Below are 18,922 nucleotides of genomic sequence, written 5' to 3' on the forward strand. Positions count from 1 at the left end.
ATAAAGAAAGCCATAAAACAACAACAGTAGCATAAAACCTAAATATAGCGAGCTGTAATTATTTGTTCACACCCAGCTAATAGATGACAGATGCTACAAGTGCTTTATGTGGATCCTGAAGCAGGGACTTCACGCTGGGTCACATGCTCCACTTTGTTCTCTAGTTTCACTTTCACCAGGGGAAGCGAGCTCATTGGTCGGCCTGTCGCTCACTCTCAGTGAGACAGATGAGGAAGTCACACTGCTGTTTGAAGAATCATGATTTGTTGTCTGAACTGCTTTCTGGATCAGTCCTGGGGCGAGTCCTCTGTTCCCTGTAAATTGAGTGACAAGAAAAAGCTTGACGATAAATACGTACTGTATACAGTTTTGTTAGGGGCTGACGAAACAACCGGAGGAGAAGCAGGGAAAAGCCCCCAGCAATAATCAGGAACCAGCAAGAACCACAACACAACAGGTGAGGGGAATGTTGAATTTAATTTATTATTATTATTATTATACAGGATTTATATAGCGCCAACAGTTTACACAGCGCTTTACAACATAAGGGCAGACAGTACAATTACAACACAAAATAATACAGGAGGGATCAGAGGGCCCTGATCCATAGAGCTTACAGTCTAAGAGTTTTAAAATCAAAAGCCTGATGCAAACTGGGAATACAATTCAACAGTGTGCAAAGACACAACCAGATTTCAGTGGATGGCACATCCGATTGTGTTGGCCATAGACTACATTGTAGTTACAAGCGACCAATGTAGCACCTGATGATGCAATTATGTAACACAAGATCCTGAGCTTGAGGATCAGCTGAGAGCTGGAAAGGCCCTTGTGACAAATGTCACCATTCCTTTTCTATAGGTGAAGAAAGCAACAGTTGTTTCTCCTCCCTAAATCACAGATATCAGCTGAGAAACTAAAGCTTCATTCCCACTGGCACTGTCAAACCTGCATTTCTTTGAACAGAAGACATAGAACACATATAAGAATATGTAATGATATTTTAATGGTGCCATTCACACGGCGTTCACCAGCGTTTAAGTGTGGTCAGTTTGACTGATTTAAGACTACCTTCACAATTGTGAATGTGCCCAAGAGCGTTTACATGCGTGAACCCGGTGATTAGATGCTGAATGCAGCCCCATTGAAAGCCATGGAAGACTGCCAGCTCCCACAGTGGCAGCTTGCATGTAATTGCTATGCAGTGATCACCTGCAAGTGATTGACCCTGGGTGCAGATTTTCTGACACTCGTAGGTGATTGTTGCCTATTATATTTAATATTTTATATATGTAATTATATAGCGCTGTCATTTTACGCAGCGCTTTACATATATATATTCTGCATTCAAATCAGTCTCTGCCCTCAAGGAGTTTACAATCTATGGCAGTGTTTCTCAACCTCTTTTCAGTCAAGGCATCCTTTAAAATTATGAACAACCCCAAGGCACCCTTTAAAATTATGGACAGTCCTGAGGCATTCCATTCTAAAATGGGGTGCCTCTAGACTGTACATAATTTAAAAAAGGCACTCCATTCTAAAATGTGAAAAACTATTCTAATAGTTTTATATAGCCCGGCAACATCCACACATGTATGACACCCAACATTAGAGGTGATTTATTCTTCCAAAGCAAATACACTTTTGCACACGTGTACTGACTAGTATTCCAGTGTTTCTCCTGTCACTCTGTTTTTATCAATCACTGAGCTAATGTGACCCCAACACTGATGGAGAGGCAGGGAAGGGTCAAACTAGGATGCTGTGCAAGCAGATAACTTATCAACTGATGATGTCATTGGTTGTCAGGACGCTGGTGGCTAGAAGGTCATAATGGTGCACAATGAAAACCTGTGCCTTTGTGTAACTAAAAAGGCAGGCTTGTTCCACCCACTGGCTTGTATACAAGTTTTGGGCAATTTTTAGACATTTTGCCAAGGCACCCCTAAAGAAGCCTCAAGGCACCCCAGGGTGCCTGGGCACCCTGGTTGAGAAAGGTTGATCTATAGTAGCAATAACATGCAAGTGGCCACTATTAGCTGTGGGAACCAGCAGCCTCCTATTGCTTTGCTTTCAATGGGGCTGCCTCCTGCAGCTAACCGCGGGGAACCCTACTGGGGTTCTCCTATGTAAACTCTGTTGGGCACATCTGTGTGTGAATGTGACTTTAGAGAAAATAGAATTCTATGCATCCAGGATCTGATTAGAAAGCTAAGTGTGGCTAAAAACACCTAAACTCAAGTAAAAGCAGCAAAAACCTAGAAGTATGTAAAACGCAGGAAAAATTGATTTGGGAGGCCTACAAGTTTATACTTCCCAGACAATTTCTGCTGCATTTAGATTTTAAATGCCAGTGCCAGTGTGAAGGAGGTTTAGTGGTAAGTGTCAATCTTGTGAATTATCACTTTGACCCCTGGTTCACACTAGTCAGCCTGCATTTGCACGGGCATGGCAGTTCATTGATTTGAATGGGCTGCTGTGACCGTGTTTCATGCAAGGAAAATGTGCATGCACCTGTCCCAAAATGCATCAGTGCAGAAACCGCATGGTTGTTTTGACCATGAGGTTTCCATGCGGTTCTGCATTGCGAACTGCGGGATGAGATGCGTTAATCCACGTGTCTTGCAAGAGAAGCACAATGAGGTTGCAGCTATCGCATCGATACCCATGACCAGCTTGCAGTGTGTGGGCTAGTGTGCACCTAGCCTTAATAATAGAATCATGTAACTTTTTGCCAATCAGTTTTTTTCATGCACAGTGGCTAAATGGTTAGCATTTCCACGTGGCAGTACTAGGGTCATTGGTTCAAATCCCAGCCATGGCATGTTCTCCCTGTGCCTGTGTGGATTTCCTCTAAATACTCCGGTTTCCTCCCACACACCAAAGACATGCTGGTAGGTTAATTGGATCCTGTCTAAATTGGCCCTACTATGTGTATGCATGAATGTAAGCTAGGGATCTTAGATTGTACGCCCCTTGAGGCTTAGGGATTGATGTAAATGTACAATATATATGTAAAGTGCTGCATAAATTGACAATGCTATGTAATACCTGAAATAAATAATGAATTTATCAGGTTTACTAAGTCTAGGTTCACATCTGTGTGGGTGGTGCCGCTGCGGATCCGCACGAAAATCCGTGCAGCCACATCACCCGCACAGAGAAATGCGGACCTGCAGGCGGGTGCCATTAGTTCTAGTACCATGCTGCCCGCTTTAGAAAACACAACCGTACTGGGAACTGAGGTTCCCATGCGGGCTGCATTTTCAGAAGAAGTGCAGGGACTTCTTCCCTGCGCGTCACGGGGCATGGGAGTCCATTTAAATGGACGCACGTCCGCATATATGTGAACCGGGGCTAACCGCATAGGTAGATCCAGAAATGCCTCTCTGCTTTTGTATATACCAGTTGCTCGATAAGAGGTCTCTTCTTATCAGTTTCAGATAGCATATGGAATGGCAAAAATGTCTGTCCGTTTTTTTTATTGCTATCTGTCCCTGTTAGGGAGATTTATCCTCTTAATTTGTTCTGGTCACACTGTCACTGGGACAGATAGTGATGGAAAATCGAAAAATTTGAAATAGAAGACAAAGAGAGATCTTCCAGTGGAGACACTTGATCCAAAAACAACTTCCTTTAGTTTGTAGAGCATTTCTCTCTCTCTTAGGGCTCATTTACATATATAGCTGTCATTTCCACCACCAAAGCAATAGATTGCCTTTCAGAGGTATTTAGCAGGGAGACTGAAGGTGATATGTTTCCTCCTCACTGCCCGTGTTAACTACTGAAAACCTCCAACACTACGCAGAAACTGCATGCATTACACGTGGTTGCAGAGTGGTTGGGATGTAGTCCTACTCAGTTGAATAGGTTGTGTTTGGTAGTGATACTGCCTGCCACAACCACAACAGTGTGTACTTACATGGCCGCTGGTCATGTTAACCCACAGCCCTAATTAGTGAATGGACACACATTGGCTGTACATATATATTCCCACTGCCGAGTTTGACAGGTACAGGGGGATGGGTGCATGGACACTGAAACAGAGCCATTGCAACCAGGGCCTTTGTAACTGTTAAACTTGTTGAGGTGAGTCCCTAGAGCCAATGCAGGACCAGAGGCGGACTGACAGCTCATGGGGCCCCCGGGCAATAAGAGATCATGGGGCCCCTGTGTCCTTGCTCACACTCAAACCACGCCCAAATAAGCCTATGAAAGGTACCAGGGGCATCTCATGGGGCCCCTACTGACCCCGGGCCCTCGGGCACTGCCCGAGTTCCCAAATGGTCAGTGCGCCCCAGTGCAGGACCAAGGGTTGCTTGCACGCAGCTCAGCATTAGAACAGAAAGGTAAAAAAGGGATCCTTGCACTGTATGGAGCTGAGCTCTTGTGTAAATGAGAACAAAAGTAGACCTGCCCTCCCTTTCACTAAAATTCAAAGGCTGTCAAAGCCATACATTGTTTTAGCAGAGCAATGTCACTGCTGAGAAAACCTGTGAATTAAAATTTGGTTCTAATCTTCATAGTTCTGTCACGTGGGCTAGAAAACATCTATTTCTGTCTACATGGAAGACACATTTTGAAAATTAAATCTGGGAACACCCTGCTGACCATGTCCATGTTTACAACCATGCCCACAAAATCACTCTCCCATTTTTTTTGCCACACCCACAAAATTGGACCTTCATCTGTACCAATTGGTCACAAACGTTTGGTACAGGAGGCAAGACATTTATGGTGAGAAGACAAAATTCTTTGGGCATCAGGAATAGAGGAATGATGTGTGGGAAGGATTTAAAGGGGTATGGTTAAATCAGGTTCAGAGGTAAGTAATGCACAAATTACAGAGGTCAGGAGTAAGTAACACACAACAGAAAGTGGTCAGAATAAAGTAATGTAGACAGTGCAGGAGTCAGGATAAGTAACTCACACGTTGCAGGGATCTGGAGTAAGTAATGCACGGTTTGCACAGTTAGGGCCCTCTGTGGGAGGTCCCAATCATGTGATCACTGATTGGCCAATCAGTGATCACATGAATAGCAGTAAGCAAGATGTCACTTGCTGACATCATTGCTTACTACTAGTGAAATCTGTGAATGATCACAGAGATCACATGGTACAAGGCTATTCACAACAGCCTTGTACCATGTGACAAGCTGTGACCAATCACAACTCTCACAGTATTTCTCAATGGCTGCAAGAATGCAGCCAGAGAGAAGGAGAAATGATTGCTTTTACAGCCTTTATGGGTGTAACACCAATCAGTGTATAAAAAAAATAAATAAATCTTCATTACCCCCCACAAGTATTACTATGCTAGGGTGACAGCATGTTTAAAAAAAAAACAAACTAAATAATATTTTTTTAAAAAAAGATAATTTTCGATTATAAACTAATTTGGGTTATTCTTTTTTACTAATAAGATAGCTGAATACAAGATTTATGAAGAAAGATTATTTATTTGCAAAATGTTATAAGAAAAACACTTTTTTTTTCAAAATGTTTGGACTTTTTCATTTATATAGCAAAAAAATAAAAATCACAGTGGTGAATAAATACCACCAAAATAAAGTTTTATCTGTCTCAAAAAAATGCTAAAAAATTCATATGGGTAAGGGGTTGCATGACCGCGCAATTGTCATTCAAAGTCTGATAGCACTGAAAGCTGAAAAGTGGCCTAGGCGGGAAGGTGGTGAAAGTGTCCGGACTTGAAGTGGTTAAGATCTAGTAATAATTGAACTGGTGTGATAGAATGCTTCTACTATGCTTCACAGATGCTTGTTTTCATTGTTAGTTGCAGCTGTGAAATTGCCTGCCTACATCAACCTAATTTTCTGATTATGATTACCTGGGTTTAGCCAGTGAATTCTTGTAAAGGCCTTGGATTTCCAGGCTAATAAAATCACAGGCATTACAAGCTCTTATTGTGCTCAGTGACTGACAGTATTATGTGTATCTCTGCTGCTTATGATGTGTTGTTCAACTGACTTCTCTCTATGACTGCTCCAGTCTTTTCCCCATTCAAGTGACGAGATCAGGTCTAGCCTGATTAGAGAAAACCAGCCCATGTTACTCATTTCAGTATCAAAGTTTACCAACTGTAGAATGATGGAATTCTCTATTTATGATGTAGGCCAGTTCCTCAAAGAGCCCTATATTCAAAGAACAGGAAACCAAGTGAAAATCAGAAACCAAAGCATAGTGACTAAATCTGATCAAATACAGCTGACGTTTTGATGCATCACATTTCACATTTCAAGCATAGATCAGCAGAAACATTTTTGTGCTCCCAGTGCTGTATTTATACCCTCTAGGCATGCTTTGTTATGACATTGGTCAAATTCTACAAGTGTATTCAGAATTTAGTAACATTTGTGATAAATATTTGAGTGTGTACACTAGTGGACTGCCTGTTCCTAAGACCTCACCATTCCATCATTCGTGAAAAAAGTGCACTACCCAGTACTTCTAGGAAGATGCGTGCATGCTGGAAATGTTGGTTTCAGATGTATTCGTTCATTGAAGAATTTAATTTTCTTGTTGAACTGCTTTACTTTTGGTTACATATCTTTGGCATTCATTTCATTTGTTGGTCTGGGTGGATTTGAAAATTTAGCAGTTTTTCAAAAAGATTGCTATATATATGATATATAATTGAATTGGATGGATTTGAATCGGCAGGATTCAATATTTTAGGATGCTACTCCAACCCACCAAGATAAATGGCATGAGCAGATTGGACATGACTGGTGCCATGTGCATCCGAATTAATGAACGGAATCCATTCGTTATCCAAGTTATTGAACAAATTTGAAAATTAAATTTGTTACCCCATGGGCCTGAACTACTATCGCATCATGGGAAGTCATCCGAATGAAACAAATGCGTACATTCATTTTGTTTTGTTTTCCTTTTTTGTGGATTCGTTGACATTTGTTACTATGTCCGTTCAGAGATTCATATACATCAGAATCTCCGAAAATGAAATTTTCAGCCAAAAAATTAATCGAAACGAAACACACATGTCTACTTCTAGGTATGGGTGAGCATCGTAGCTCACTCCTCTTCTCCAATGTGACAATGCTAGTTGCCTCAAGATTCGGCCAGCATTGTCAAATGGGGTAATAGAAGGAGTCCATAGGCCTGTGTATGTTCCATCAAGTTGGTTTGAAGTAGGAGCACTAAAGATTATGATTGTGATCACTGTTTAGTTTTAATAAATACTATCACCATAAATCCCTAGTAGTGGCTTATGACTGACACCAGCTCTCAGTATACATACTATCAGAACTGAATGCATACAAAAATGGTAATGTATTAGTTCAAATATAAGTATTAAAAACACCTAAGTACACGTTTAAAATAAGAAATAGCTAACAAACTATTTAATATTCACAGTACTGCCTTCCATGTATGACCTCACTCAGAAACCCGCATTCAAATATACAAGTCTATAATATGGGAGGATGTAATCTACAAGTGGACATGTCCTTTTTGAAATGACAACTGCCAACACATATAATTATCATTATCTGTGACTTCACAGTATTCAAATATGGAAACAAATCCAACATATGCCAAAGTACACCAGATGTCTTATATGCACATATCCTCTTGGAGCAGTGACTGCTTCCACAGCCACAGAAAATGGAAATATTTCTGAAACTGCTTACAACCTTATGCCACTGCAACTATTGTTACTCCATATAAATGCAGTCAGACAGAGAAAAAAGTTGACATTTTCCAACTGAAATAGTTATCTCCACTTTAAAGACCCTTACTTATAAATAGATGTATAAAGAAATACATAATCTACCATCCAAGCATGTTTTGCTGTAGTAATTATAATATCACAAGAGTAGACTTGAGCTATCAAGCTGCTGGTAGCCTTGGTAATGTTAAAAAGTTGGCTATAGGCGATTACAAACCTTGTGGGTTTATATATCTGAAAATAATTAATCATATATGTGTATCTCATCCACCTATTTGGCTCTTTAAGGCCTCGTTCACCTGGGTGTACCTAAGTGTACACCCATGTGAGGGCCATGTTTGCCTGTAAAAGATGTACATAAGGTTGCCACCTCATCCCTTTAAAACCGAACACATATTAATTACACAGGTTCTGAGGCTAATTCAATGCAGATAAGGCCCTAAGTGAGTTTAATTACCACCTTAGGTGTCCGTTTATGAACCAGCAGTAATAGCTCGCTGCTCAGTTCTCCGGCATTCTCTGAGAACACAGTTCTCCTGTGAATGCCTTTTATGAAGCAGTTCTCCGAACGATGGGAGAACGGTCTCCAAACGCTGGAAAACGGTCTCCAAACGCTGGAAAACGGCTCATTTTAGTATAATCTTGTGAGATTACAGTAAAAGATCAGTTTACTAAGCAGAGATAAATTATTGCTGCTTAGTATGCGGTCCCTCCGATTCTCCAGCTCTGGGCTGGAGAATCTGGAGGGAGAACACAGATTGCCAGTGAAGAGCTGAACAGTTCTCCACTGATCTCCTGAGTGTCATAAACTGTGAATGACCAGAGAATAGCTGTGATCCCCTGAATTGCAGATATTCTCTGTGTCATAAACGGACACCTAAATCAGCCCCAGAACCTGAGTAATTAATATGTGTTTGGGTTTAAAGGGATGAGGTGGCAACCCTAGTCATGTACAGGTGTTCTGTGCATCCATGTGCAGGTAGTCTCATTCTTGTCAATTGGGATGCAATAGTCGCACGGGCACACTCCCAATTTGACATCCATGCACCTGTGTATCCCATACAGGCAAAACACAGCCTTCATATGGCATGTCACTTTGACTTCTCAAAAAATCTTAACTGGATATCTCTCTGTACTCGATATTCAAAGAGCCTGCTGGAGCCTATTATGTTTTCATAAAGTATACATTAAAGGTTTGAAGTGAAATCTGAATGGAATTTATACTCTTATTTCTCAATAAAACTACATCTATTCAATAAATCACATTAAACAGTATATTCCATATACAACTTTGATGTTGCAATGGTAATTAAATGCAGATATATAGTATACTACAGTAGGGGTGGTGTAGGAATAAATGTCAGTATCTATAGAGTAGTAGCAATTCCTCTGTTACATTAGGCTGTTCCGTCTAAAGCAAGTGGAGATTGCAACTGTTATATACTGGTTATTGTTGTGTTTCAGTAGGAACACTAGTGTGCTCTGTTAGTCATTGTCTGGTATCAACATGGCAAATTCTGCTGCAGAGAGTGACGGATATATGTTTAAAACAAATAGTCTACATGGCCTTGGCCACACATTTGTAGATATATTATAGTAGGGAAGAAATACCGAGTCCCACCAGAGAAGCTTGTTAAAGTGTTACTAAACCCAGGACCCTGCGTTCACTATATCTGGTCACCCACGGTACACAGAACATGGAAATGCAGTTATTTTAGTAAATATAAACTGCTAAATACCTTTTCTCATCAGCAGTTTGAGCAGTCTTGTGACTTCAGCAGAGCACTGGTTAAGGCTTGTAGGAGGAGTTTTCTCTCTGGTCTAGGAGGATGTGAAACCCCCTGACCCTCTGTCTGAACAGTGCTGATTGGCCCTGTGCTGGTCACATGCACTCTCCAAAGAGGAAGAAAACCTGTCTAGCAATACACACCAAACTGAGCATGTGTATGTGACTACGGATTCAGTCTGTATCAGGTGGTCATTTGAACAAGAGGAGGGTCAGAGAAGAAAGGACCAAACAGCCTTTTTACACAATGCAGAGGATTAACCCCTTAGGTTCCGCAGTGAGTATAACAAGCGTGCTTTACTGCATATACAGGCTGATTTTACTGTTGTGGGTTTATGACATGACGCTATGCTAATTGTGAAATAAAAAGAGTGATCTACATTATTAGCTGCATATGTGGAATGTTATACATTGGTAAAACAAACAGCATGTTCAAGGGGAGAATTTCAGGTCATCTTTACTATAATAATTCTGGCAATTTTTATGTCACCAGTGCCTATTTATGTGATCTTAAATCATGATGGACCACTTGAGAAAATAAGATTTTGTGTCCTGGACAGGATACAAAAGAGCAAATAAATGAACATTGAGATTGCCAAATTAGAAAATCTAATCTGCCATTTAAAAGCAAGTGAACCACCAGAGATAAATGAGACAATTAACATCAGCTACTTTATTTAAACTGGTAAAATGTTATTAATTAACACAGTTTGTCAGTTAATAATAAAACCAGAATGGAATAGTCTCTGACCTTTTCCTGTTCAGTCATTTTGTATCTTGACCAGTACTGAGATGTAGGATCATTATTGTTTTTTTAAGGAACCGATATAGTTTCCCATCATTTAGTCATTGATAAAATTAAAGTGATACCAGAGGCTATTTTTTTTATTTAAATAAAAAAAGATGTTGTACTGACCTGCTCTGTGCAAAGATATTAGCCACAGTGATCCCCTACCTCCTCTTTGGTGGTTCCCCACCAGTCCTGTCTGCTCCTTCTTCTTCCAAATACCTTCTCAACAAGCCGGGTGCTAAGGGGGCTCACTCATGATCCAGGCTGCGTGTGTCCACAGACCCAGATAGCCCAGGCCACGCCCCCACTCCCTATTAATAGGAGTTTGACTGACAGCAGCAGGAGCCTATGGCTCCTGAACAGGTGATTTTTTTTTTAACCTTAATTCAAGGAATGCATTAAGGTAAAAAACAGGTTGAGTTTAGAACCACTTTAACAACTTCCCATCTGCCTTATAGCAGAAATACTGCTACAGGGCGGCACGGATGCGCAAAATCACTTGTATATACGTGATTTCACATTTCTAGGTAGGGGGCGCGTGCGAGGCCTACCTGCACTGCCATTCAGTGCAGTCCAGGTCCCAGCCGGTGATTACCCACTGGTGCCCGGTGATTACCAAGGATCTCCGACGGTAAGGAGGGCTGCTTTGTTTACTAACAGTCCTCCTCCCTGTCAGCTTGGGCACACTGCTCTGGATGGCTGTGCACAGCCATCCAGGGCAGTGTGCTTTCAGTGAAGCACCAACACACCACCCCCCAGTAAAACACTCCCAGCACACAGTTAACCCTTTGACCGCCCCTCATGTTAACCCCTTCCTGGCCAGTGCCATTAGTACAGTGTCAGTGTTTTTTTTAACACTGATCACTGTATTGGTGTCAATGGGGATGTCAGTGACACCAAGTTGGTTCCCCCCAGTGTCAGAATGCCTGCTGCAGTCCTGCTATAAGTCGCTGATTGCCGCCATTACTAGTAAAAATACATTTTAAAATTCCAGTATATATACCGCCATTTGTAAACAATATAACTTTCATGTAAACCAATTAATTTACACGTATTGAATTTTTGTTTTAGCAAAGACATGTAGCAGAATACATTTTGGCCTAAATTTTTGATGAAATTAGATTTTTAAATTTTTTTTACTGGACTTGTTTATTAGCAAAAAGTTAAAAATATTGTTTTTTTTCTCAAAATTGTCAGTCTTTTTTTCCAGTAGTACAAAAAATAAAAAACGCACAGGCGATCAAATACCACCGAAAGAAAGCTCAATTCGTGGGAAAAAAGGACATAAATTTAATTTGGGTGCAGCTTTGCATGACCGCACAATTGTCAGTTAAAGTAATGCAGCGCCGTAACGCAAAAGATGGCCTGGTCAGGAAGGGGGGGAAATCCTCAGGAGGGCAAGTGGTTAATATGAAACTGTGTGTGTGTATGTATGTATGTGTATGTGTATGTATGTGTATGTGTATATATATATATATATATATACAGTCATGGCCGAAATTGTTGGCACCCTTGATATTTCTCCAGGAAATCATGTATTTCTCACGAAACGTATTGCATTAACACATGTTTTGCTATACACATGTTTATTCCCTTTGTGTGTATTGGGACAAAACAAAAAAAGGGAGGAAAGAAAGCAAATTCGACATAATGTCACACAAACCTCCAAAAATGGGCTGGACAAAAGTATTGGCACCCTTTCACAACTGCGGATAAATAAGAATGTTACAAGCATGTGATGCTCCTGTAAACTCACCTGGGGCAAGTAACAGGTGTGGGCAATATAGAAATCACACCTGAAAGCAGATAAAAAGGAGAGACGTTCACTTAACCTTTGCATTGTGTGTCTGTCTGTGCCACACTAAGCATGGACAACAGAAAGAGGAGACGAGAACTGTCTGAGGACCTGAGAACCAAAATTGTGGCAAAATATCAACAATCTCAAGGTTACAAGTCCATCTCCAGAGAACTAGATTTGCCTTTGTCCACAGTGCGCAACATTATCAAGAAGTTTGCAACCCATGGCACTGTAGCTAATCTCCCTGGTCGTGGACGGATGAGGAAAATTGATGAAAGATTGCAACGCAGAATAGTCCGGATGGTGGATAAGCAGCCCCAAACATGTTCCAAAGACATTCAAGCTGTCCTGCAGGCTCAGGGAGCATCAGTGTCAGCGCGAACTATCCGTCGACATTTAAATGAAATGAAACGCTATGGCAGGAGACCCAGGAGGACCCCACTGCTGACACAGAGACATAAAAAAGCAAGACTACAGTTTGCCAAAATGTACTTGAGTAAGCCAAAAGCCTTCTGGGAAAACGTCTTGTGGACAGATGAGACCAAGATAGAGCTTTTCGGTAAAGCACATCATTCTACTGTTTACCGAAAACGGAATGAGGCCTACAAAGAACAAAACACAGTACCTACGGTAAAATATGGTGGAGGTTCAATGATGTTTTGGGGTTGTTTTGCTGCCTCTGGCACTGGGTGCCTTGACTGTGTGCAAGGCATCATGAAATCTGAGGATTACCAAAGGATTTTGGGTCGCACTGTAGGGCCCAGTGTCAGAAAGCTGGGTTTGCGTCCAAGATCCTGGGTCTTCCAGCAGGACAATGACCCCAAACATACGTCAAAAAGCACTCAGAAATGGATGGCAAAGAAGCGCTGGAGAGTTCTGAAGTGGCCAGCAATGAGCCCAGATCTAAATCCCATTGAACACCTGTGGAGAGATCTTAAAATTGCTGTTGGGAAAAGGTGTCCTTCCAATAAGAGAGACCTGGAGCTGTTTGCAAAGGAAGAGTGGTCCAAAATTCCGGGTGAGAGGTGTCAGAAGCTTATTGATGGTTATAGGAAGCGACTGATTTCAGTTATGTTTTCCAAAGGGTGTGCAACCAAATATTAAGTTAAGGGTGCCAATACTTTTGTCCAGCCCATTTTTGGGGTTTTGTGTGACATTATGTCATATTTGCTTTTCTGCCTCTGTTTTATATTTGTTCCAATACATACAAAGGGAATAAACATGTGTATAGCAAAACATGTGTTAATGCAATACCTTTTTTGTGTGAAATACTTGATTTTCAGGAAAAATATCAAGGGTGCCAACAATTTCGGCCATGACTGTATATATATATACATACACACAGGGGTTAGACAAATCATTGAAATACTATATGATTTGCCAGTGTGAAAGTGATGACATGTTTCATATTGAAAGCTTAAGTGATGTAACTTCTTTTGCCGAAAACAGAAAACTAAAAAGAAACAATGTTTCATTTTGTATCTCTCTGTTTATTCATCTACAGATCAAAGGAATGAACTTCGATCTGCAGATGAAGTCAGTTAAAGTAACAAATACTGTAGATGCTGACTTTTAATATTAGAGCATTTACCTGTCCAGGGATCCAGTGGTGTCCTCACCCTGAGCCGATTCTTCAATCAGCTGTCAGGTGCTGGCGCTGCTAGCTTGACTAAGGAAAACCAGCAGTGAAGCCTTGCGGTTTCCTGCTGCATATGCGCAAAGCATGCTGCACTTTGTGAATGGGCCGCAGACTTTTCGGACCTGTGAAGTGTCCCAGAAGACTACATGGAGAAGGAGAAGGAACAAACTTTCGGCTCAATTCAATGTAGTGAACTCAGCCAGAAGTGGTAGAGGGTACCTGTCAAAAACAGGTACCTGATTTCCCCTCCTCCCTACAAGGTGCCAAATGTGGCAGTGGAGGGGGGCAGATAAGCAAAGATTTCAATTTTAGGTGGAATTCCGCTTTAAAAGCAACCTGACAAGTAAAAAAAAGTTGTTGTTTTTTAAATTAAATGTTCCTCTGTTTAACCCCTTATTAACCCTTAGTTTACGCTAATCAGCCCTAATTAACTCCTTTATTCTCAATTTCATTATTGTTTTTCTGCTGATTTTGTTTTTGTTCATTTCTATTTTCTAAACCATTAATAATTAAATAAAACATTTTTGTTTGCTTTGTTTGTTATTATTTTTACACCTTTAACATATATTTACCAGTTTGACATTAAAAAAGCGCAAAGTTGAAAAAAAAACTTCTTACAGCGCGGTTTTAGATTGGCTAGTCCTTCGGTCATGAGTTTGGTGAGAAGGGCTGGGGTCTGACGCCGCGATCGTCACATGTACTACTTTAGAAATTGGGGCAGTTCCGACCAAGTTTAGTGGATAATAGGGTGCGACTTGGCCTACGATTTGCAAGTCACCTGGCATGCAAATTGCATGCCAAATTGCACCCGATGTGACCGGAGGCTTATTGCTAAAGCTTAATTGAACAAGCTGAGGTTAGAAGCTGGTTGGCTACCATGCACGGGTGCACCAGATTCTGAATGAATCAGCTTTAGTAAATAAACCCCACAGTGACAGGGCAGAATATGGTAAGTCAGTAATGGGGAATGCTCAGCTGCAGGGAGACTACAAGCAATATTGGTGACTGGCCCTCTGTCTGCCTTTTGTGGTCACAGTTTTAAGAGTTCAGTTCCTCTTTAATTGCTAAGTCCATCCAGAAGTAAAAACTCGTTTAGATTAAAATGGGAATGTTAGAGCGTCTAATACCTAATTGGCAGCAGAAGAGAGATCTGTCCCAAACTGTCATACGAGAATCATTTTCTGTCTTACTTTAAGTTGGTGTACAGCAGTAACCCTCCACCCACTAATTTCTTTCTTTATCCCCATGATGCAAGGATTATTTCTTATTCCTAGTGTGACATGCATGAAATCAGCTTGGGTAACCATGATAGTATATTAAACGTACAGTCCATGAATAAGGCCAAATATGTTTTAGCTGGTAGAAAAGGCTATGTTGAGGTTTCTTTATTGATCAGGAATAGGAGACCAAAGGATCGGAATCTTTTTAAAACATTTTTTTAAGGTTCAGAAAGTACTGTTTGTCAGTTTATATTTTACTATGTCCCCTTGGGGAGTTTTCCTTTACTTCCAATCCTGGAATTGAGGGATTTCCCCTCTTGGGACAATTTTCATCTGAATAGTTGTCCTCATTGAAAGATTTTCCTTCACTGTTTGTTCGGGTGACAATATTGTAACATTTTATTTTTTCATTTCCTATCACTTTCCATCTAGGTGGTAATGGTCACCAACACAAATAAAGATAGTGAATCTACCCAGTGAAAACCCAGACATTTATAAACAAAGCTAGCAGTCTGCCAGTGTGCAAGCTTCACAATCTTTATAAAGCGGTACTAAAACAAAAAAAAAAAAAAAAAAAAATATGTTCAGAAAAAAAGACTGTTTCAATAATGCCATTGACAGTATTATACAGTGGATATAAAAAGTTTACACACCCCTGTTAAAATGTCTGGTTTCTGTGATGAAAAAAATGAGACAAAGATAAATAATTTCAGAACTGTTTCCACCTTTAATGTGAAACTGTACAACTCACTTGAACAACAAACTGAAATCTTTTAGGTGGAGGGAAGTAAAAATAAAAAACTAAAATAATATGGTTGCATAAGTGTGCACACCCTTGAACTAATACTTTGTTGAAGAACCTTTTGATTTTATTACAGCACTCAGTCTTTTTGGGTATGAGTCTATCAGCATGGTACCTCTTGGCTTGGTAATATTTGCCCACTCTGCCTTGCAAAAACATTCCAAATCTGTCAGATTGTGAGGGCAGCTCCTGTGCACAGCCCTCTTCAGATCACCTCACAGATTTTCGATTGGATTCAGGTCTGGGCTCTGGCTGGGCCATTCCAAAATTTTAATCTTCTTCTGGTGAAGCCATTCCTTTGTTGATTTGGAATTATGCTTTGGGTCGTTGTCATGCTGAAAGATGAAGTTCCTCTTCATCTTCAGCTTTCTAGCAGAAGCCTGAGGGTTTTGAACCAATATTGACTGGTATTTGGAACTGTTCATAATTCCCTCTACCTTGACTAAGGCCACAATTCCAGCTGAAGAAAAACAGCCCAAAAGCATGATGCTGCCACCATCATGCTTCACTGTGGATATGGTATTCTCTTGGTGATGTGTAGTGTTGTTTTTTCACAAAAAATATCTTTTGGAATTATGGCCAAAAAGTTCAACCTTGGTTTCATCAGACCATAACACATTCTCCCACATGCTTTTGTGAGACTTCAGATGTGTTTTTGCAAAATTTTGGGCTTGGATGTGTTTTTTTATAAGAAAAGGCTTCTATCTTGCCACTCTACCCCATAGCCCAGACATATGAAGTACACGGGAGATTGTTTTCACATGTACCACACAGCCAGTACTTGCCAGATATTCCTGCAGCTCCTTTAATGTTGCTGTAGGCCTATTGGCAGCCTGCCAGACCAGTTTTCTTCTCGTCTTTTCATCAATTTTGAAGGGACATCCAGTTCTTGGTAATGTCACGGTTGAGCCATATTTTGTCCACTTGATGATGACTGTCTTCCCTATGTTCCATGATATATCCTTTTCTACCCTTCTCCTGACTGATACCTTTTAACAATGAGATCCATCTGATGCTCTGAAAGCTCTCTGCGGACCATGGTTTTTGCTGTAGGATGCAACTAAGAAAATGTCAGGAAAGACCTACTAGAACAGCTGAACTTTATTTGGGGTTAATCAGAGGCTCTTGTATGTCAGATGACAGGTGTGTATGGACTCCTATTTAACATGATTTTGAATGTGATTGCTTAATTCTGAACACAGCTACATCTCCAGGTATAAGAGGCTGTGCACACTTATGCAACCACATTATTTTAGTATGCTTTTCAATTGAGTTGTACAGTTTATAGGTCACATTAAAGGTGGAAAAAGTTTTGACATGATTTATCTTTATCTCATTTTTTTACATCACAGAAACCTGACATTTTAACAGGGGTGTGTAGACTTTTTATATCCACTTTATATATGTAATTTTGCCTTTAGTACCACATTACCCTGGGTTCACACATATTCGGATTTCAGTACATTTTTCAGTTTGCAGAAACTCACTACAGTCCATACAGTACAGTTTCCTAAGGATGTAGTTCACATCTGTGCATTTTGGGCTGGTGTTATTTTTTAGAAAGGGTCAGTGACTTTTCTCCCACAGCAGATTGCATTTTACATGCAATAGACTTCAATGGACCTGACCAAAAATGTGTTGCATTTTGCTGGGTTTTTTTTTTTTTTGCTAATATGTAAAGTATGACAGTTCTGTTCATGTATGACTTTACATTCTCTGGTACTCAAAGTGGCATCAAAGTCACATCAAAGTTGCACCAGAGTAGTGCAGAAACCTGTGTCCAAAGTGGCACGTTAGAGTTAAGGACTAGGGTTTGGATTAAGGACATTTAACCCTAGCCTTAACATTTAGCCCTAACCCTAGCCCCTAACATGTGACTTTGGACACATAAAGGTTTCTGAACTTCTTTAATATGGCTTTGATGCGACTTTGATGCAACTTCAGTGCCAAAGAGTACAGTTGCATCAAAGTCACATTACATGAACAGAACTATCATACTTTCCTATTAGCAAAAAAAAAAAACCATTAAAAAAAGCATCAAAAACACATGTTCAAAAATTCAAATCACACTGGAAAAACTCATCAACCACAACCTGTATAGTTGTGAACCTAGCCTCAAAGGCCCTTTCATAATGATGCGCTTTTGATGCAATCTTATTGACTTACAATAGAAGATGATCTTTTGTTGCGCTTTTGAAAAACTGCACCTGCAGCATGTGATCTAGTGCAGAGCGGGGGCCCTGCCGCAGTAAAAGTACATAGAGTGGTCCGCATGTGATTAGTCTGAGTCGGTAAAAAGCTTTCAGGCTGAAATAAAGAAAGCCCAGCAGGCTTTGGATGCTATATAAAAGCTTAATAGGCTTTGCATATTAAGAGCGTCTAAAGCAGTGATTCTTAACCTTTTTGGAGGTACTGAACCCCACCAGTTTCATATGCGCATTCACCGAACCCTTCTTAATTGGAAAAATAAAATATGATTTTTAAAATTCAAAACATAGGTATATATTTATACATAGGTGCACAAAATGAACAAAACCATTAAGAACAAAGAACAAAACCATTAAAACATGATTTTCACACAAAAACAAAATAATGAATATTTACCGCAAATCAGTGTGACTTCTGCTGTTGTCTTTCAGAGGCCAGTTCAGAAATGCGCGGCATTACCTTGGCAAGTGCCACTCTCATGTCATTTTCGCAACAAAGTCTGTTCCTTTTCTTCGTCTTTATGTCCAGCATCCTCAAAAAGGATTGCTCGCAAAGATATGTTGTAACAAACGGTATGAAAATTCATCCCCCATAGTAATTCATCCCCCATATAGTAATTCATCCCCCATATAGTAATTCATCCCCCATATAGTAATTCATCCCCCATAGTAATTCATCCCCCATATAGTAATTCATCCTCCATATAGTAATTCATCCCTCATAGTAATTCATCCCCATATAGTAATTCATCCCCCATATAGTAATTCATCCCCCATAGTAATTCATCCCCCCATATAGTAATTCATCCCCCCATATAGTAATTCATCCCCCATATAGTAATTCATCCCCCCTATAGTAATTCCTTCCCCATATAGTAATTCATCCCCCATATAGTAATACATCCCTCATATAGTAATACATCCCCCATATAGTAATTCATCCCCCATATAGTAATTCATCCCCCATAT

The 18,922-nt window shown here is 40.3% G+C and overlaps 1 protein-coding gene across 1 annotated transcript in view; it reads left to right on the forward strand.

The window, feature by feature from the left end:
* The first annotated feature begins 222 nt into the window (after nucleotides 1-222).
* The window catches only part of LOC149443754 (mucosa-associated lymphoid tissue lymphoma translocation protein 1-like), a 131,623-nt gene continuing 112,923 nt past the window's right edge, over nucleotides 223-18,922 (forward strand). Inside the window, exon 1 of the mRNA XM_089655274.1 lies at nucleotides 223-457. The gene's annotated coding sequence lies outside the window, so the exon portion shown is untranslated. The remainder of the gene's footprint in view (nucleotides 458-18,922) is intronic.

Source organism: Staurois parvus, unplaced genomic scaffold (genome assembly GCF_062004578.1).
Source record: "Staurois parvus isolate SC_StPar_1 unplaced genomic scaffold, SC_StPar_1.0 ptg000832l, whole genome shotgun sequence".
Classification (NCBI taxonomy): domain Eukaryota; kingdom Metazoa; phylum Chordata; class Amphibia; order Anura; family Ranidae; genus Staurois; species Staurois parvus.